The 22,146-nt window shown below is 44.3% G+C and overlaps 1 protein-coding gene across 2 annotated transcripts in view; it reads right to left on the reverse strand.

Annotated features, from left to right (window-relative positions):
• Positions 1 to 22,146, reverse strand: part of CHST7 (carbohydrate sulfotransferase 7) — a 30,673-nt gene that overhangs the window by 6,225 nt on the left and 2,302 nt on the right. The gene's annotated exons all lie outside the window — the stretch shown is intronic.

Below are 22,146 nucleotides of genomic sequence, written 5' to 3' on the forward strand. Positions count from 1 at the left end.
TGCACGGCACACACTCACTCCTGGGATTCCCCCCTCCCTCCCTGAGGGTGCCCGCTGTGGCGGCAAAAAAATGAGGTGAATGGAGCGCTCACTCCGTTAACCTCATTGAAGAGGCTGGGTCCAGAAGCGGTCTTGCCGCCATGGAGGCACCAGGCTCGCCCTCGAGCCCATTGGTTCTCACGCGCTGCAGGCACTGGGCTGGGCTCCCTTAGCCTGGCTTCTGCTGCTCGGGAGAATAGCTTCATAGTTGAAGATGAACAGGCTGCTGGTGCAGTCCCATTGACAGGGCTGTTAGCAAATGTGTCTTGAACTGGACTCCTAGAACTTAAACTTGTTTTTAACACCTTTTATTTCTAAGGCACCAATGGATTTTCAAAACAATACAGTGATAGATACAATAATGTGTTATGGTAAGAAGCTTATGATATCCAGAATTCGAGTTCTGCAACAGGGATTTCCAAAACCAATACGTAATATATTACCAAAGTTAAAATTATACAGGTTGATCAGTTTAAGACATTTTATCTCTTGCAGTTTTCCTTTTTCCTTCAGGAACTTGGATTTTCTTGTCAGGAATAGGACTGCTAGTGGACACGGAAAAGAGCAGCTTTCTGGAGATAGCTGAGAATTAAAGGATACTGAGAACTGTGAAGGAGCCGTTACAGGAAGATGCTCCTCCTCCTCTCTCTCTGTCCGACTCATCCTGGAGGCAGCTCCTTGGCCTGAGCATAGCCTGGTCCTCTTAGCTACCATGAGAAATCCTTGCTCAACATTTTACAGCCTCTAGTAAAATGCAACATGTGTGAAATCACTCCACTCTTGACTTCTGAAGCAAGCTTGAAGCTGCTAAGCAGCCTTATGGATGTACACATTCTTATTTACGGACAGAAGCCAAGACATCCGAGCCCCTGGTGGTGCAGTGGTAAAACTGCCGCCCTGTAACCAGAAGGTTACAAGTTCGATCCTGACCAGGGGCTCAAGGCTGATTCAGCCTTCCATCCTTCCGAGGTCGGTAAAATGAGTACCCAGAATGTTGGGGAGCAATATGCTAAATCATTGTAAACCGCTCAGAGAGCTCCGGCTATAGAGCGGTATATAAATGTAAGTGCTATTGCTATTGCTATCCTCATGCAGCAGGTAGAATAAATCAACATAACTTATGAAGGAGACCTAATCTTGTTCAGCAAGAAAAAAACATTTACTTCCAACAAGCAACCTGTTTGCCATGTGTTGCTAGTAAATCAGCATCACTGAGGTCATTGTCATGAGTTGGCAGAGCGGGCGGGCATCCTGATCATGTGCCCCAATGGTCACCGGCTACTCCAGGCAGCATGTTGCCCTGGCTCCCAGAAATTCCACAATGTACTGCACAAGCGCATTACACCCATCAGTGTCACAGTGCTGGCTAAAAGCAGCTAGTGCTGCACATGGTCAGGGAAATGTGGTTAAAGAAGCGCTTGCTCCCTTAACCCCATTTAAGAGATGGGCTCTCTAGGCAGGTGTGCCAACAAAGCACCAGCAGAAGCTGGTCGGCTCCCACAGGCAGACAGGCCTGGGCTTAGCTGCCCTAACCAGTCTTAGCTACCCGTGAGAACAACCTCATTCTCTTCTCTTTGATAATAAATGACTTAAAGTAAAGTGCTTTGAATTCCAGTTATAATATTTAAAGGTTTTTGCAAAGGCTACAATTAAAATGCATGATTGGTCTAGAAATATTACTATGAAGGTCCTGGGAAGCACTAGAAGAAAGTCTGCCTCTTTGACTAATGAGTTGTCCCATTTGTTTCTCTTCACCTGTCCTGGATTACTCAACCTCCTTTGGGAAACAGGCGGTCATCACTCCCAAGCAGCATATTCTTGCCCCACACTCACCACTTTTCAGCCAAAGAGAAACTGGGTTAAACAGAGTCTGAACAAACTTATCTTGTTATCTGAGAAACAGACCTCATGACCAGTTCTTAATTTAACATAACAGTTTTCTGGGACTTGTGTTTCACGAAACCCTTATACTGTGAAAATAAAAATTAAAGAGGGCTGCATTAAAACCACCCTGAGTATTTATGTATTTGACTTAGTTTTATCAGGTATATTTGATCATACAGCAAAAGGATAATGCTTAAGCTGGAGTCCAGTAAAACTATTCCAAATGACAGCCACACTGGACAAAATTTAGTTAATCCTTGTATATGATTACTTGGGCACAAAGTAGTAATAAATGATGTTGTATTATAGGTAAATACCCATTTCATTTTTTTCCAGGTCACATACATTTAAAAAAAATGAATACGTTTTAAAAATTGATTTCATTGTAGTTACTTTGGGTGTTGCATTTCACATTAATCTTGCATACTATAGATAGTGCTGGCAGTTTCCAAGTGGGTTCATTTAAGTTCTCCAACAGCAGCTGAATCAGCAGGATGAGAAAGAGATGAACTAGTTTCCATACTATTGTTGATCTGCTCTCTTGAAACTTGCAGAAATGATCTTATGTACCTACAAAATTGGCTGAAATTCTATGCACACTTACTTAGGAATAACCCCTTTTGAATACAGTGGAAATTACTTCTGAGTAAACATGCAAAAGAGTAGCCTATATAGATGTCTGACTCAGCTAGTACACACAATTAGTATTCTATATGGCTTCCTACACAGAAACAAAGCTGAGACATTTTCTTTAGCAGGCCATCATTCTGGAAATTCTTATTCAAAAGCAAAACAATTCCTGAGTTACAATTGTATTGTTTAATATGTGAATGTCCAGCAAAGGAGTGTCAGTATCATTTGCAATGAATTAAATATTGGCTGTCATCTGTTTAGCACTCCTCCCCACCCAGCCACTGGCTGAGCCAACATGATGTCACAGAGTATTCAAACATCCCAGTTGTTGGGGTTGGACGAGAAAGAGCCTCTCATGGGAAACTAACTGCTGACTAATTGTGACTGATGAGAGAGAGAGAGAGAGAATATGTGGGGTGGGGGGGGTTCAAACAGAGCTCAAAATGATCCCCTTCTATTCTGTTTATTGAAAGATTGTGCCGTGGACTTCTAGACATCACATTCCATGTGATTTTGTTGGTAAAATACAGGAGTGGTTTACCAGTGCCTCCTCCCGGGCAGTTTGAGATGATGCCATTCAGCACCACTTTATATTGCTGCTGCCCAATATAGGTGACTACAAATGTATTTACTAGGCACAGTCTGGGAAGCACACCATCAGGGATTTGAACTAACAGCCTCTTGCATGCTACTCATGATCAAAACAGTTGTTTTAGTGTTTCAACCCTTTTCAATACAACCCTTGCTCTCGGACTCCTTTAGAGAGTTTCTCATTTTTAGTGAGAACATTGAGATTTATATTTTGAGGCAGGACTCGAGACTTGTGTCTTTTAGTTGGCTCCTTTGTCTTTTTAGGGAATTTTTCTATTTTATTTCTAAAACTACTGATGTTACAGAACCAGGCCCAAGGCCTCCTTGAGCAACCTGTCTGGATGCTCAAACTGGGCCTTAGACAATGGCCGTCACCAGCAGCAAAATTCTCAGCTGCCTTTCTCTTAGAACAGCATTATCAATATTTATTTCCTCTTGCACATTTTTTGTGTTTTCCCCTAGCATTTCCTTCAGAGCACCTTCTGCAGCTTTGGTTGGCTTCTGGCTGTGCAGAGTCCTCTGTCTCTATACGATAGTGCACTTAAAAGTGTAAAGAAGTAAACAACATACAAAGGTTTGACATTATGGATAAGTCAATATGACTTTTCAGTTGTCCCCTTTGCTAAGCAGGGTGTGCCTTGGTTTGCATTTGAATGGGAGATGACGTGAGCGCTGTAAGACGTTCCCCTTAGGGGATGGGGCTGCTCTGGGAAGAGTGTCTGCAGGTTTGAATGCAGAAGGTTTCAAGTTCCCTCTCTGGCGTCTCCAGATAGGGCTGAGAGGGACTCCTGCCTGTAACCTTGGAGAAGCCGCTGCCAGTCTGTGAAGACAATACTGAGCTACGTAGACCAATGGTCTGACTCGATATAAGGCAACTTCCTATGTATCCATGAGTCATACTAAAAAAGAGCCACATATGGCTCAGGCACCACAGCCTACAGACTCTGGTCCACATTGCAGTGATCTAAAAGTAAGTGGGACTGCAGCTGCAGAGGGGTAAGAAAGCAGGAGGAGCTAAGGGGGCACAAAACATCCTCATGCAGAGTTTAGGGACAAAAAATAGCTATGGATCTAAGCAGATAGGGTTGAAGAGGGATACATTTCACACATCATCAATCTATCTATCTATATAATTATCTAAGACGTACCCGTTGCTAATCCCATGCGACGTAGCTCTTGCGAGAGTTAGTGAGTGAGCTGCAGGGAGAGGAAAGCAGCGACAGAGAAAGTGGCAGCTGGGGGGAAGAAAACGGCAGGTGGAGGGGAGAAAGTGGAGGCAGCTGTGGGGGGGGGAGAAAATGGCAGTGGTGGGGGGCTGAGAATGGGGGGAGAGGGGAAGGAACAGGGAGATTTAGAGAAGCAGATGCTCCTCACCCAGACCAGCTAGTTAAAAATTAAATCTTTAGCAGCAGGCCTGTGTTAATGTGAAAATATCAGTCACAGCAGAGCTTCTCCTGATATACGCATATTGGTTATTGAGTCTGATTCCTTTAGAAGTGCTTAGGAGCTATATTATTAAACCATGTATTTTCAGTGAAGCAGTAAGTGAAATGTACACTCCCAGCCTTGCAAGGTGGCAATATAGGTCACTGTCAGAGCTTAACACTTCAGTGTTTCCCTGGAGCTAAATACCTTGTAAGACTCTTTCAACAGTATGAGGTTAATCAGGTTGACCTGTGATGAAGCTAAGGTCATAAGACACAGCTTGACATTCCTTGCAGACACACAAAACCAGCCAAAGGGGCCATCCAACATGCACATTTATATGACAAAGGAAGATGAATAAAAGAATTCTGACTAAATAAGGATCCCCTCCCCACCTTTGCTGGTGTCTTTGCTGAATTTACACATTCAGTTTTTGATGCACAGATTTCACCCTGTCCCCGCCCCCACCCCAGTCACCCTCTGGTGGAGAGTTCCAACTGAAAGCCAATCATATGAAGGACAAGGTTATACCTCTCCATACAATGAAGCAAACCTGGTTTTTGAAGCTTACTACCTACTTGGTTTGAGAACCAAAGTCATGTTCAATTCTGCTCAACTCAATCCCACAAGGATCAAGTAGTGAAAGGGTGACTGAAAAAGAATCACTTCATGTTGAGAGAACCATGGGTGTGTTAATCCACCCTCGGAACTCCAAATAAGGAAAGCAGTTTCTTTTAATGAGCTTCCTTTTCAGTGGGCTCAGTGAAGAGGTCATCATAAAAGAGATCACACACTCCTACCAGATTCTAAGGTGATCCACTGACAAATATCACCATCCCTGTTTTGTACATCAAAGTTCAACATTCAGTATCATCAGTTTTTGCTTCAGTTCCCCAAGGTTCATCCACATGTTATGTAAAAGGATGCAATATTTCTCTTAGAACAATAGATTGTTCACAGCTCCTTCTCTCAAAGGTTACCCATAATCACAGAACTACATACACAACTGCCAGGAGGACTTTATCCATCTGAATATTATCCATCCAACTTGGAAATATGTTTAAAATTAAACAGGCAAACTAGAACCCTCCGTGCTGAAAGGGAGAAGAGAATGCCTACCATGCTTCCTGCCTATTCCACGGCAGCTCCTTGTCCAGCAGCTTCCACTCCCAAAGCCCTTTCCCAGCAGGAGGGGCTTTAAGAATACTCCCTGCTTCTCCCATCTTCTCATCAGTTCCAAATTTGGGAGAAAAAGGACTCATCTCATTACTATCCTTTACTTACATGTGAGGATTTGACATTTTTATTCCTATTAGATCTCAACCACCAGTGTTATCTAAGAGCTAGATTTCTCTCTCTTACTGGGGATTTCCCTCTCCTCCACTATGCAGTTCAGTTAAATCCTTTAAATGCAAAGGATTTGCATGAGTGTCAGGAGACATAAATTGACCCACATTAATGCCTGAAGAGGAAACAGCCTAGTTTGACTAATCCCTCATCTTTGCAAAGTTGTAGCGCTGACAATTATGAGAGAAAACAAGCTGATCTGTAACGTTATTGGCATGATCTAGCTGAAGTTAAGCACTTTTTAAAAAGTCCTAATGATTTCCATGGTGCCGGTTTAAGCATGAGCTTAAATAAATAATAATAATAATTAAAAATAATAAATGTATTAGGTTATTTCCTTAACACTGGCAATGTCAATGATTATAGACATTCTATGTAATAACTAGCAAATTGCTCATGGCAAAATACCGGGATCAAAGAAAATCACACAGCGACAATCCAATAAAAGTTAAAGCACTGGGAACATTGACATTTTAGATGTCTAAGCAGAGGAAAATGGAAACATTGCACTGAACTGAATGAGAAGAATTTATGGGCCTAACACCTACACATAGGTATTAACAAATCAACCCACTGCTTTTCTCCACCCCAGCTGTCTTGTTCTGTCTTGCCTCCCGCACTGCTGTGTTAACTCCAGACGTGCAGGCTGTTCATTCACCTGGATTGAGGAACTGGGTGAAAGAGCATCCTGCGTGCTTAAGGTTAACACAGCGGCAGGAGGAGCAGAACATGGCAGCCAGGTCCAGGAGAGGTGAGTGGGCATTAGCAGAACCTGCAGTTTGTTTACTGCCTCCCTCCCCACGCCTATACAGCTGCTCCTGTTTTGTACCTATGTGTATTATGACTTTTAGAGTGTAATGACAATGGTTCCAGCTCAAGCTTTGGTCACAGGCAATTTGTTGCATGTAGCCTGGGCAACCTCTGTAGGAACATACACATTAAAAGATGCTTCCCACCAGCTCAGTGGGGTCCAGTGAGCATCATAATGTGGATGAAGTATGCACTGCATCAGCTATATACACTGCATTAACTATACACCCACAGAACTTTGCTTCTATATATAGCAATTCTGTTTATATCTTTGCTTCTCTTGCTGGACTGGAGCAAGAATTACTAATTTTAAGGATGAAATTACGAAAGAGACATTATTCTAGTTCATCTGCTGTTGGAAATTGCAAGTCATACTTCAGCAGCACACAACTTTCAGCTTGTTAACAAGTCTGAACCAGCAGGTGATAAGGCTGGCACTGCTGAATACGTACAGGGAAGAAATGTTCGAAATGCCTGCTATCACTTCAGTTCTGATAGAATGACTTTTCAACAGTATTTTTCAAAACTCAGCATTGGCTATTTTTCAGTGAATCAGATATTTCACACAATGTATTACAGGCTAAATAATTCAATCATGTAAAAGAAATTTTCACACTGGCCCCATTTCAGCGAACAGTTGAGCAGGTTTAAGTGCTGAAACCGTCGTGGCAAAACGTGATTAATTTTTCTCTGGATTATGGCTGCTCTGTTTCCTAGTTTTCAGAATTTGCTGAACAGAAAATCTAGTAGAGAAGATATTCACCAGGAGGTTTCACACATAGGGCTTTTACTTTGAATCTCCTCCAGAATGGAGTGTGCCAGTCCACATATTAGCTGCATTTACCCTGAACTAAATGTGGGCTATCAGGGACCAGTACAGACAGGACTCTGGTTTTCCCGAATTGAGGCTGCACATTCTGTCTTAGCTCGAAGTATGTCTAGCTTTAATAAATCCTCTAGTTTCAGCAGCTTTTGGTGAGGGGATCCAAGGCTTCTGTTATGCCCCGCTGCTTCTCCCTTGATGTGTGGAGTGGCCATGCCAGTGACCATTCAAAACTCGGCTTTCAAAACTCAATGAAGGGGAGTTTACATAGGCTTCAGATATGCTGAATGGATATAATCTGAGCCTTTTTGTCTGAGCTGATTCCATTAGCCTGCAATTTTCTTCACAACAGAACGAAAGCTCTGGTTTCTGCTTTAAACTCCCCTGCCTCTTAAATTGTTGGAGGGGGGACATGAGGTGATGAAGGCAGTCACAAAGGCAAGGGTTCAGCATTCTGCTGTTTGATCCAGCTTTTGGCAACTTGTAATGCCGGTCTTCCATTCCTCTGTAGCTCAAACTAACAAAACAAAACAAAAAAGCTCTCTCGCTGTCTCCTCCTCTCTGTGATATGATTTGTGATTGGTTGGAGGAAAAACTCAGAGCAAGCCATGGGGAACGCACAGGATTTGCCTGCCAGGGATTGCGGAGTGGAGCCTACCCTATGTGAACTGTCCATTTAATTCCCCAAATTAAACAGCATGCAAATCTGCTGCAAAGCAGATTCACTCTTCAGATACCCCATGGCATGAAAGCATGTGTGAATAATCCCCTGCATCATTGAGCCAGCAAGGCTCAGAGCCCTGCCACCCTTATTTCAAATAAACTTAGTCAGGATGTCAGCCAGTAGGTTCCAAGGTGGCTATTAACATGTTTCCATTCCTTTTTATTTGAAGAACTCAAATGTAATAGCATGAGCTAGAAAGATACCCTGCTTACCGAGCAGAGAGACACCTTTTAAAGTGGTGATTCTCTTATATTTAGCAGGGGGGAAGCATCTGACCCTATCAAGCCCCAGCACAACATCCCTCCAGTGGCTGTTGCTGGTGTCTGCCTTGTGAGCCCTTTGGGGACAGCGGGCCATCTTATTTATGTATTATTTATTTTTCTGTGTAATCCACTCTGGGAACTTTGGTATACTATCCTGGTATAGTAGTAGATAGCTAAACGCACAAAGCGGGGGGGAGATGACCATTATTTCTAGAAAGAAGTTATCTCACCATAGTTACTTTGGTAACATTCATGCTCAGTTACTGAAATGTATTCAGTGGGACTGCTCAACATGAAGTGGGCCTAGTTCACAACTGCACATACCAGCAAACTGAATGCTAGGTGAAGCCGTCAGTCTTCCTTTCCCTCTGTGCTTCAACTAAGTTGTCCACATTGATTTTTGAACACACCTCATGAAAGCAAGCACTTAACCATTCACTTCTTGCCTTATTAAATTTTTTTAAAGGAAACCTTTTAGAAGTGCAGAACCATTCCAGGGATTGATAGGTAAGGCTTCTTTATAATATGGCAGGGAGCTAGCCAATCAGCACCAGTACACAGCTCACTTCCATTTGAAACTTGGGTTTGTTTTCAGAGCTTAACCCTGGAGAGGAATGTGTCTGGACTGACTGCAACAAGGGCATCAAGTGGTCCCACTGCCAACCTTTAAGCAAGCTATACGTCCAGGATGCAGTTATGGTGATTGGAGTTAATGCATCTCTTTACAGGGAATGTCACTCTTTACAGATTCCACATATCATCAGTCACTCTCACTCCAGAAATTACTATTTTCACTTATTTGCCATGCAATAATACAAATTAGACCTCACAGAACTGTTGCCACATAAGAGATGCCAATGTGTTTTTGATGCAAAACACATCAAATACAGTGACTTGTGACGTGTTAGACCTTCCAATGATCATATTACAGGAATGACCTGTGGGCAGGGGGTAGCTATAATTGAGCGGATGGGTTCAAAGAACCTGGGGCCCCCAGCTCCTGAGGGCCCCCCAGTTCCACCCCTCCCTATTTTCTTCATTATCTCCTTCACTCCAAGGGACCACTGGGGAGAGGGGCAAACACGAGCCCCTCTCCCTTAGCTACACCCCTGCCTGTGGGCATTTCTGCAAGCAAAATCAACATCAAAAATAGCATATCCTACTCAAGCATGCTGCACTTACAACTTCCCCCTAACAACGTGCCTAAAGACATATGAAGCAATGGAAACATCTTGGTCCAAACTGCAGCTTAAGCAGCTAAGTCTGCTCTATTTGGGGGACTGAGCCATGTTGTTAGGACCACAGAGCTTTTAGTGCTTGTGTTCTGAATCCAGATGTGTGTGCAGTTCCCTCGGCTCAACAGTGCAATACATGCTTTGGGGGTTACACAGCCGGATAGGATTCTATGAAGTTTCCCTTCCTGCAGCCATTCTCAAAACTCTCCAGGAGGAACTTGCAGGAGGAATGGCTTCTGCTTATACTCTGGGGTCATGAGAAGTTCTAGCTGAAACTGTATTCTCAGCCCCTTACATCACAGTAGGCCACCACCCAATAGTCTCCTGGCACCACATCACTGTTATGTTGCAGACACTCTGAAGAAGAAGAAGACCGGGGGCAGGAGGGGGAGAGAGAGAGAGAGAGAGAGAGAGAGAGAGAGAGAGAGAGAGAGAGAGAGAGAGAGAGAGAGAGTTGGCTCCCCCCAACAAACAAGGCATGCTGAAAATAAACCAAGAAATTCCTGGTGGCACAGTGCCTTTATGTGGAAAAACTGAAACCATTCATTTGCTGTCAACAGTGAATGCCTGAAGAATCTGAGCTTCTTGGGTTTTTATGTCAATGAGGAGGCTCCATGTGAAGTATTCTATACTTTTACATTTTGCTTTCAACCTACCAGATTCTTAGACAGGAAGCCTGTTGGCTTGGACATAACTGTACTGTAACAATTTTGCAAGCTTTTTCTTTCACAGCACACCAAAATTACCACTTGAATGATTTACAGTGTATTTACTGTTTCAAGGACATAAATAGATTCCTTTCAGCTACTTGCCATAATCCCCCCATAGTAATTGCTTTCCCCAAAAGCTCTTTATTATGTTTTGTAAAACTGCCATTTTATTAAACCAGCTTCTCATTTTTAATCTGCCTTCTGGAGGTTTCTAAAAGAGACCATCGCATCTAATTATTCCGGATTTTACTTATAGCTACTAAGTAAAAAAGAGGTACAAGGAAAACACTGAAAGATAAAAGTTCAAAATACAATTGCACTTTCTAGCTCTCTCTATAAAGAGGGCATTGTGTCTCCATGCTCTCAAAATCCAGCCCTTTGCTCCACTCTACACCAAGCACAGCAGCCACTGACAGCAGGGGAGAACGAAACCTCCCATACTGGACCCAGGGGACCCAGCAGTGGAAATGTCATCTCACCTGCGTGCACCTCCCTGCCCACTGCAACAGCAGATGCATCCTCAGAACCTCTGTGCCACTTGTCCCCTTCTCTATTCCTCTCCCAAGAGGTAGCAGGAGAGACCCCTCACATACATAGTGTGGACCCAGCTGCCAGTCCTCACTAGTACAGCTGCTATGGATCCTATGGCCAGGTTCAGACATAATGCCAAACCGGAGTTAAATGGGGCAGAGGCTAGAACTCCAGTACATCTGAATTTGGGAAACTGTGGTTTTGGGCTAAAAGTGACCTGCAGTTTGCCATGCCAAGCTCCAATCTGAACCTTTGGTTTGCGAAAAAGTTTGCCACCGAGACCTCTGGTTTGGCCACCAAAGTGTTATATCCAAACCTGGATGCTGCCATAACTGCAGTTTCGTGCTGATTTTAAAACCACAATCATGGAGGCGGCACTGTAGATGCACCTGGGATCATGGTCACTCCATGCCTGTGGCACTTCTTGCTAGCTGCCGCTACCCCGGCAGAGTGGGTAGAGCAGCAGCCCTACCCCTTCTGTCACCCTTACAGCTATGGAGTTGCCTGGCAACAGGGATGCCACCACGTCACATCACAGGCTTGTCAGCCTGTCAAGCGGCACAGTCACACAGGTACCCCAGTGACTGCTCTCCCTGTCTTGGTGACTGCCACCAAGCAGCTTTCAAAGCGTGCTCCCCACCAGCCTGTCTGCCCATGTAGACATGTGCATCCTTGCTTGTGCCCTGAAACGGCAACCCGCTCTCCTGTGGTCACTGGAAATTGAGGCTCCCTTCTCTCGTGATTCCCAGCACCAGCAGATCTGCATATGGAGCAATGCCGGATCAAACCTGGGAATTCTTAATGGATTTAAAGGCCGATCCTAGAACCAGTGTTTCCCCTGTCCATGCACAAGGCCAGGTTATGGCACATGGAGCGTCTCAGTCTCCTCTGGGTGTGTGCAAGGCTTCACAGGGAAGTGAAGGGTGGGGTTTGCAGAGACTCTGTTCTATCTTTTACCATGGAGTGTTGTGGACCCCACACAAGCAGAGGCCCTTTTGATGGGTTAGCTCAACGTATGAGCACACAGTTCAAAAGGAAACCTAGAGCTCACACCTTTTGGTCCTCCCCAGTAGACTGGCCCTCTCATGAGAGGGTGAGCCCAGCAGCAGCAAACTGCTAGTGGATCCAGAATTTAGTTTGGTCTGCAAGGACTGCTTTGCCAGGGAAATCCATTGCAAGAGCATCCTAGGTCATGGCAGGACACACACACACACACACACACACACACCATGATCCTTTGCCCTCCCTCATCTACAGATCCCCTCCTGGGAAGTCATGTTCCCTTTTCTTCCCAGGAAATAGTGCCCCCTCCAGCCCCTACACTGAAATTGTGCTTGTGCTGGACTATTTTGGTGCAGGGCTCTTTGGGGAGCAGTGGTGCCATCGCTGTCAGAAGAAGCGCTGCCATGGAATGACATTTAAAGGAATTTAAATGCCAAGGACAGACTGACCTCTCTGAAAAGGCACGATCGCACTTGGCATCCCCCTTCAAGATCATGGGCAATTGCAACTGCTCTGCTGATGTTCTGATGCTTTGCCCACCATGGTGCTTGCTGAGATAGGCCTCGGTGGCTGGGCAGAGGGAGCTAGGACTCCCCTCTCCTGGAGGTTGCCAGACCTCCGTTGGACAAACAGAGTCCATCTGCAATGCAATTTATAGTTCCGAATTGAAACCACAGATTCGGCCAACCTCTGGTTTCATGTTATGTCTGAAATCGGCCTATACAAATTTTATTTGATCATCACTACACTTATAGATATGTTTGTCTACCCACTGCCACTCTACAGCAAATGCAGGGCCTAAAGATGGCCTTATTTAAGAAATTTAAGTTATGTATTAATGTTTTCAGAGTATGGCTCTATAGCATGGAGAGGTTAAATAAAAGGAAGGAAGGAGGCCAGAATGCTGCCAAGTATCTGTTAGCAAATACTCAGGGAAATGTGGCCCCAGAGGCAAAATTCTACTCCTGCTTGTAACTCATACCACTTTGGTGAAAGCAAGTGCAAATGAGAAAAGAAGCAGGTCCTAAATAGGTTCTAACAGTTCAGAAGAAGTGGAAAGAATTAAACAGTCATCCGTTTTTTAAAATCACACAGAAGTGCAAAATGACAGGAATGTGCGGATGCTGCTGCTATTAAGTGTTCTTGTGAGAAGGAAGGCAAGAATCTATCGCAGCTAGAACACTTAAAGGGGTATTATTCCATCATATGAGCTTCAACAGATCAGGGTCCCCAGATATTGTTGGACCAAAAGCCATTGTGGATGTGAGTTATAGTCCAACAACATCTGGAGATCGAAGGCTGGGAACCATTTTAATGGATCAACAAAACTTACAGATGAGTCGCAATAAATTTTATGAATTAAAAAAGCATATTTTGTTTTTACACAGTGCATGTACATATCTCAGCAAGCACCACCCTTAGAAGAAGTATTCCCTGCTATGTGAGAGGTTTCAGGACTGCAACATTTAGTTGATTAAATGATTTAAAAGTATCTTGATCAATTAAAAATTTGCCTGGGGTTTTAAATAAATCTGATTAATCCACTCAGTGTTGCAGCCCTGAGACTTTGAAGAGAGGCCAATGAGATCAAAGGATGTGCAGCCTGATCTTATGCATATGTATTCAAACATTGAGTAGTATCCAACTGACTCCCAAGGAAGCGGACATGCAACTGCAGCCCTTGTGAATAAACAGGACTGGACTGTTGAAGTCTTATCTGGATCTACTGATATTCTCTGTAGTGTAGCATAATAACAGAAAACCACAATGAAGTTCTAGCAATGCTTAACATACAGCCTCATTCTTGATTCAGGATAATCCCAGATTGTTCATGGACTGATTTCTATATCAGAGACACAGCAGTAAAGATACTGGAACATAAAATCCATGGCTTGTGATATCTATACATTATTGCTCAGGTTATGGGAAATAAACAGGATGAGCTTGAACTCCTAGTACAGAAAGGAAATATGACTCGATAGGTATTTACAGACTTGGTGGAATGACCCTCAAGTTTGGAATGCAGCAACAAAAGGATATAACTTGTTCAAAAAGAAAAAAATACAACAGAAAGGGAAGGGTAGCATTATATGTCAGAAATGTGTACACCTGCAGAGAGATCCAGGAATTAACATAATAGCCTAGCAAAGAACATTTGGGTAAAAATAAATGGAGAAGAAAATAAAAACAACAACAGGATAGTTGGAACTTACTACAGATTGTCATACCAAGAAGAGGATATTGATTATGCTTTCCTGAAACAAATTATTCGTGTTTAAAAGGAAGCAAGAATTAGTAGTAATGTGGGACTTAAACTAACCTGATCTCTGTTGGGAAACAAACTCCACTAAGCATCAAATCGCCAACACATTCCTGACATGCCTGACTGACAATTTACTCTTTCAGAAGGTGGAGGAAGAAACAAGGGATCAGCGATCCAAAAGGAAAGAGTTGGTCAATGAGGGTGAAGGAGTGAAGACTTTCAGAGAAAGTGGCCATCTAAAGATTTTAAGGAAAGATAAAGGTGAGCATAGTCAAATACGTACCTTGGATTTCAGGAAACCTGATTATAAGAAGCTCAGAGAAGCACTAGGTAGGATTCCACAGCTAGATAATCTAACAGAGAAAGGAGCCCAAGATGGGTGGGAGTTCCTGAAGAAGGAGTTACTAAAAAAGCAAACAATTTTAATGAGAAAGCAAAGAAAAATGAGAGACATCTAAAAAGCTAATGTGGCTATACAAGAAGCTTATGATGGGCTGGAAATAAAAAAGGTCACATAAGAAAAGGAAGGAAAGACAGGTCACCACCAAAGAAGAATACAGAATACTTGCAGAGACAGGAAAACTCAGCTGAAAACAAGAAGTTGGTGAGGGGTGGTAAGTGCAACAAAGGTGCTTTTGTGAGGTATGTTCAACATAACAAAGGAAATGGTAGGTCCACTGCTCAGTAAGGATGGTGAAATGTGTATTTATTTTTTTAGTTACATATCTAGACTACCTAATCAAGACTCGATAGGCCGTTAATGGGTGACAAAGAAAAGTGGAACTGCTCAGCTCCTATTTTGCCTCTTATCATTTCCCAAAAGAGGAACTGTATGTAACCTCACACAAGCAGCAGGAATGGTGAGGGGTCAGGACAGCAATTCAAGACCGGAAAGGTGTGGAAACACCTACCTAACTTAAATGAGTTCAAGTCTTTTGGGCCAGATGAATTGCATCCTAGGATACTAGAAGAACTTGCTGATGTTATCTCCAGACAGGGGTGGCTCCCCCATGAGGTGAACTGAGGCAGGCACCTCAAGCTGCAGATTTGGAGAACACACCCCAGCAGACTCAGCTGCTGTACCATCACCCTCCCCACCAGCATCACTGAGTCTGTGAGGCTCGGAGCCCTGCCACCCTATGTGTGTGTGCGCGCAGAATCCAGCCAGCAACATCCTCTGCTCCACTGAAGCTGGGGGGAGGACTCACTCATCCCTGCCTTGCTTGCCCCCTCATGTCCATTCATTGCCTGACTGGGCCAGGGCCAGGCAACAGACGGATGCAAGGAGGAGGAGTAAAATAAGGCAGGGAGGGTCAGAGGTGAGTTTGCCACCCAACTCTGGTGGAGTGGGGAACATGGCTGGCTGGGCAGACCCTGCACACACACAAAGGAAGAAGGAAGAGAAGGACCATGAGGAGGAGGAAAGCCACCCTGCTTGGCTCCTCTACTTGCTCGCCTAGTCTGTCGCCACGGTCTCACCAGCACCACACTTGTCTGGCTTTGTCTCCTCCTGGAACAGAAAACAGAGGATACAAGTGCCGTGCTGGAGAGACAGTGACAACAGCAGCAATGTACGGATGAACAAACGAGCCAAGCTGCTGCTGCAGCAGCAGTGAGAGATGGATGGGCAAAGCAAACCAGCAGTAATGGCTGCATGATCAGAGGATAACAAAGAGAAGGCAAGCAGGATAGGGAAGGGCTGCTTCCTTCTTATGGTCCTCCTCCTCCTCCATCTACTGCTTGGCTCAGCAGCCAATGGACAAACACACAAGGAGGAGGAGAATCATGAAGAAAACACAAGCAAGGTGAAGCAGGATGCTTCTACAGGAACAGTGGCAGGGACGGTGGTAGCTATGGCAGGTGGGCAGGCACGCTGCTGCCGTAATCCGCAGCCATGGCCCCCGTCCACCCTGGATGAAACCTCTGAGGAGGACAAAGATGGACCAAGGTACAGCTGTACTTGGAAGACTCAGGACCCGTGGGGACCCCCAGAGACCCCACACCCCAAGATGTCATCCAGCCCCCTCTTATCAGGCCAGAGGACACTCCATTGCCTCCAGACTCGGAATCAAGGGGGGGTCCCACAAGTGGATCCAAGATATCCTAGCCTCACTGATATCTGAAATCCTGGTTAAATGTGGGCTAGATGATAATACAGTCAGATGGACTTGCAACTAGGTGGAAACCCATTCCAAAAGAATGCTCATCAGCAGCTCATCAAACCAGAGAAAGGTTTTTAATGGGGTGCTGCAGAATTCTTTGGTATGCCCAGTATTCTTCAATAAACGATGGAGCGGAGTGGAGGAAGTTCTAATCAAATCTGCAGATGACACAAAACTGGAAGAAACAATCAAAGACCTCAGAAGAGAGGAACAAGATTCAAAATGAGAGACAGATGCAAAACCCTGCACTTAAGTTGGGGAGAGTCAAATGCATAGATCTAGAGCTGCAAAAAAAGCTAATACAATCTTAGGCTACATTCAGAAAACCATGATTTCCAAGCAGGATTTCATCTTATTACTATTTCGTTGAACATTAGGAGCAACCGTCTAATGGTTGACAATGGAACTAGTTATCTAGGGCAGTGACCAAAAGAAGGCCTCTTTTGCTGAAGGTCTTCAAGCAGAAACTGGACAGCCATATGTTGTGGTGCTGTAGCTCCAGGATTCCTGCATCAAACAAGGGGCTGGACTAGATGGCTTTTAAGACCCCCTCCAATGCTATGAGTCTACAGCAGGCTTCCTCAAACTGCGGCCCTCCAGATGTTGCTGAACTACAACTCCCAGCATCCCGAGCCACAATTTATTGTGGCTGGGTATGCTGGGGGTTGTAGTTCAGCAACATCTGGAGGGCCGCAGTTTGGGGAAGCCTGGTCTACAGCCAAAGAAGTATCTATATCAAATGGGACTGCAAACTTAAACACCCCTTATGACTCATTATGTTAAAAAAAAAAACCTTCATCAGAATCAGTCTGCAAGAGTTTATATATCTCAAGCTTCCCAAGGTTAATTTGAAACTTTATCAGACAGCATTTAATTTGCTTGGGTGGCAGCCAATCCTTAATAACTAAGAGGATGTTGTTGCAATAGGATGTAAATCTGTGCATTAGAAAGGAAGCCAGAAAAAAAAAACTTTTTAGCAGGAGGAAGTCCTGAGATCACCAAAGAGCACACCCACTTTTGTGAAGCAAGTGAATTGCAGTTAGAGGCTTTGACACTTGAGAAAACCAGACGAACTTGCAAATATTAATGCCCATTTCACAAAAGTGTAAATTTGTCAGGGTCACGTTGTTCAGCAATTCACACTAGATAAAGACGCTTCAAATAATAGAATATTATTTCTTGAGTAACATAGTCTTGAATAACATGTCTTCAAGCAGCATAAATTACAGAGCAATGCTTTGTATGTTTACTCAGAATAGAGTAAATGTACTCAGTGTGCTCAGTGCAGCTTCCTTCCAGGTAAGCGTGCATAAAAATGCAGCTCTACAGCACTTACACTACTTGCTTCCATGTAGCCTGTTGTTATTTTCCCACATGCAGTCATATGCAGAATCGCAATATTTGTTCCTCACCACAGGTCTGTGACATTTACATTGTGCTATGTCCCATCCATACAAATGGGTGGTACATAACAGAGCATCGCTGGTACACAGTTGACTGACTCTCCCCATTTTATCATGCCTCGTTCTCAAAATAAAATAATTTGTTTTAGTAAGAACCAATCTGCCTACTTTTCTTGCACTATCTTTACAACTGAACTAAATTTGTTCCAAATTGGTTAGGCAGTTCACAAGTTAGACCACTTGCACCTCAAACATTCATGCATCCACCATCTTGAATTGGACTGGATTACATTATCATAAACTATGTGTTTGAGGTGTCCCTACATGTCTCCCTACAACTGTACCAAATTTGATCCAAATCGGTTACGCAGTTCACAAGTTAGCCATTTGTACCTCAAACATTCATGCATCCGCCATCCTGAATTAGACTGGATTACATCATCACATGCATTTGAGGTGTCCCTATGTGTCCCTACAACTGTACCCAATTTTGTCCAAATTGGTTGCCACTTGCACCTCAAACACACGTGTCCACCATCTTGAATCAGGGTGGATGACATCATTACCAACTACGCCTTTGAGCTGTCCCTATGAGTCCCAACACCTGTAGGCAATTAGTTCAAATTAGTTAGGCAGTTCACAAGTTAGCCCAATTGTGGCTCAAATGTTTACACATCCGCCATCTTGAATCAGGGTGGATGACATCATCACAAACCACACAGTTGAGGTGTCCCTGTGTGTCACTCACTACAACTGTACCAAATTTGGTTCAAATCAGTTAGGCAGGCCACAAGTTAGTCCTCTTGTGCCTCAAACATTCACATGTCCACCATCTTGGATCAGGGTGGATGACATCATTACAAACTACACCAATTAGGTGTCCCTATGTGTCCTTACAACTGTAGCAAATTTGGTTCAGATCGGTTAGTGGTTCACATGTTAGCCCAGTTATGCCTCAAACATTCATGCACCCGCCATCTTGAATGGGGTGGACAAAATCAAAAAATACACCATTGAGGTATCCCTATGTGTCCCTACAACTGTACCCGGTTTGGTTCATATTGGTCCAGGCATTGCAAAGTTGACGGGGACACACACACACGGAATGCTGGGTGATCTCATAAGCCTACTGAAAAGTAAGCTATGAGGACTGAAACAGCTGTTATGCTGCTGAAAGTGTAGGGAAAATACAGGTGGACGACAGATGGATTATGACACCGTGTGAAGGCCCTCCCCCAGCCCCACAGTGAAAAGTGAGTCAACATCTCTAGACAGTGAGTGCACCACCTAGGGATGTACATATCTCAGATGGTATAAAAATATGATAAACAAACAAACAAACATGGTATGTCAATCCCAGTCGAAACACCCTATCTAGAAGTGTCCCTAGTCTTCAAAAGAGACAATTTGGTCAAGTAAGTGGTGTTGTTTTTTACACAAATCTGATAAAGACCAGGTGTTTCATGGAATACAGAATGATTTTCTGGACGTGTTTACGCTTTGGTTGCCTCAGCTAGTGTTTTTGAGAGGTTGATGCTGTGGGCTTAACACCCGCTTTGGTTATTGCATGTGTGTGCGTGCCGATATGAATTTATGTTAACTGAAGTGTATAAATGTGTTGCATATGTTTTTGTTTTAATTGATTGCCCTGTGGGAATGTTCAAACAGGAAAGTGGGGAGGTGAAAAATATGTGACAAGATGTTAGTCACTGCAACTTCATTGCATTGCTATCTGGTCAATTAAAAAGTTAATAAAACAAGTGAAATTTTCACTACTGTTCTCAGTAAGATCAGGACTAGTGGCCTCTCTGGATTTTAGAAACTGTTTTTTTAATCATTTCTACTCCTGATAATTCTTCCACCATTCATCGGTATTGTTTTCAAAAGCCCAGGTAATAATCACAAAGTAATTTCCATTTGTTCTATTGTTTGAAGCAAAGTGTTAATTGGGTTTTCCTAACGCAGGCTGTAAAAAACACGGGCTGTAATACTATACACACGTATATGGAAATGCCACTGAAACGGGTGGGACTTAGTTCTCAGTAGACATGACTAGTTTGGGGTAAATGAGTCATTTGCAATGTTCTGTTTTGCAAATGAACCTTTTTTCTGTTAAGACAATTTTTCATGAGCATTTTTTAAAAAACCTGTCGCTTAGGTTGAATGTGATCTATTGTGTTCCTTCCAGTCTGTCAAAAAAAAAAAAAAAAAAGAGCTCAGGCTTCTCTTTTACAGGGCACACTTATTTGGTTCTACTGAATTCAGTGTGACTTCCTCATAAGTGAACATACACAGGACTGGACGGCATGTCTGAGCTGGGCCATAAGGCTGCAGTCCTATGCACACTTATCTGGAAGGAAGCCATATTGAGCAAAGTGCGGCTTTGTTCTGAGCATTGCTCTGTAATTTATGTGCCTGGGGCAACATCTGCAATGTCTCTTAATCACCCACACCACATGTAAGTAGTTCTTTTTAAAAAAAATCAATAACCTACTACATATTAGCACTTTAAAAGGGTGCATCTGTACTTGTGCAGAGTGCTTTTCCTCACTACCGAGTACCATTTCATACATTATGCAGCAGCAAGCCTGCCACTGTACATACCTTACCCAACAAGCTGCAGCCAATCACAGCTCCCTCACAAGAAGACTTTCATGATGCATGTGTTTCCAGACACTTAATGGTTGCACTCATGCTTAAGTGTATACTTAAACTTCTTTTGATTACACCTACAAAAGGGAATGTGTGAAGCTGTTGTCATCAGCAAACTACACCGCTGAAGCATATCAATACCCAGCTGAGCCTAAAGAAGGATCTCCAAGATGATGGGGCCTGTTTTACAACCACTGCATTCTTCTTGCAGCAAATCTGAAGTATATTCAAAAGGCAGCTTATTTGTCAAAAGCAAGAACCATCAGGCTGGAAGTGAGCATCACCATGCTAATGCCTGGCCTGGCACATTACTCATTTCAGACATCAGGACTACAGTCTTATGTGTATTTGCAAGTAAACCCTATAGCACTCTGCAGGCTGTACTGCAAATATGTTTAGATCAGGCTCTCCACACACTAGTTTGATAAGAAAGGAGATACTGGCTAACCTACACAGCAAGGAGGTGCCAGGGCAGTGAGAGAATAGCCTAACGGAACTTCCCTACTAACTGCACTGGTGCAGCAGATAAACAGCCATTTTTGGCCCCCTCTCCTTCCCTGGGGGAAGTCCTCTGTACCGTATACCACCTGAATATACGTCCCCAAGGGCTGTGTATGTCTCCGGGGCATATTTTCAGGTGGCACAGAGGGCTTCCTGGGGAAGGGGAGGGCATCAAAAATGGCTGCTTCTCCACTGCAGTTAGTCGGGAAGTTCTGTTCAGCTGCTCTCTCCCTGCATCGTTGGTCCATGCGGCAGCCACTTTTCCTTCCAAACATTCCTTCCAAGTAGTGCCTGGAACTACACTTCTCTTTTCCAAGAAAGGTTATGAGCATCTTCCTCATTCTGTTAAGCGGAGGTGGACAACAATCCTTTCCGTTTCTGATAAATGTTATGGCTGTTTCTTCATTTTGTTAAGTGAAGTGGAGACACCTCTTTTCTGACAGTGCACTAGTGGCAGTCATTGGCAACTCCATTGATCAGGGACGACAGGAAAGGGTTGTCCAAGGGCTGCTCCAGAGGGGGACGGGGGACAAGTGCCCCCCAGAAAAGTGGCTTGTCCCCCTCCACTGCCCCCCATTTCTGTTTCACAAATCTAATATGTGGGGCACAAACTCACCTACCCATAAATGCACTTTGCCCTTTCTGTGCCCCCCACATTTTTGCTGGTGCAGCCACTAGTGTGTACTGCTGAATTTCTACCCATAGGCATAGCGTCCATTGGACGGGGGGCCACAAATGTCAGGGGCACCACAAGGGGCCCACAAGCAGGGGAGCTACCCCACTGCAGGTGCTGCCCCATGGCTACTGCCGCCGCTTGCCACCACCCCCACCGATATTTCTCATCTTCACTGCTGGGGGGGGCGTGAGCGGAGCAGGCCACCCTGTGGCGGCTGTGGCAGGCGCTGCTTCTGGGCCTCTCCTGCGCACCTGCATAGTTTGAGTATGGACGTTGCATGCCCTGACATCAGAGGCATGTGATGTCCATATACTCAAACTGCACAGGCCAGAGTGGCCCACCAGCCACAGCACCTGCTGCCCCCACGGGGGGTGGCCTGCTCCGCTTGGCTCTCCCCCCACCCCCTGGCAGTGAAGACGAGAAATATCGGCAGGGCAGTGGTAGCAGCAGCAGGGCACCCCCCCCCCCGCCA

This window comes from Hemicordylus capensis, chromosome 3 (genome assembly GCF_027244095.1).
Source record: "Hemicordylus capensis ecotype Gifberg chromosome 3, rHemCap1.1.pri, whole genome shotgun sequence".
NCBI classification, from domain to species: domain Eukaryota; kingdom Metazoa; phylum Chordata; class Lepidosauria; order Squamata; family Cordylidae; genus Hemicordylus; species Hemicordylus capensis.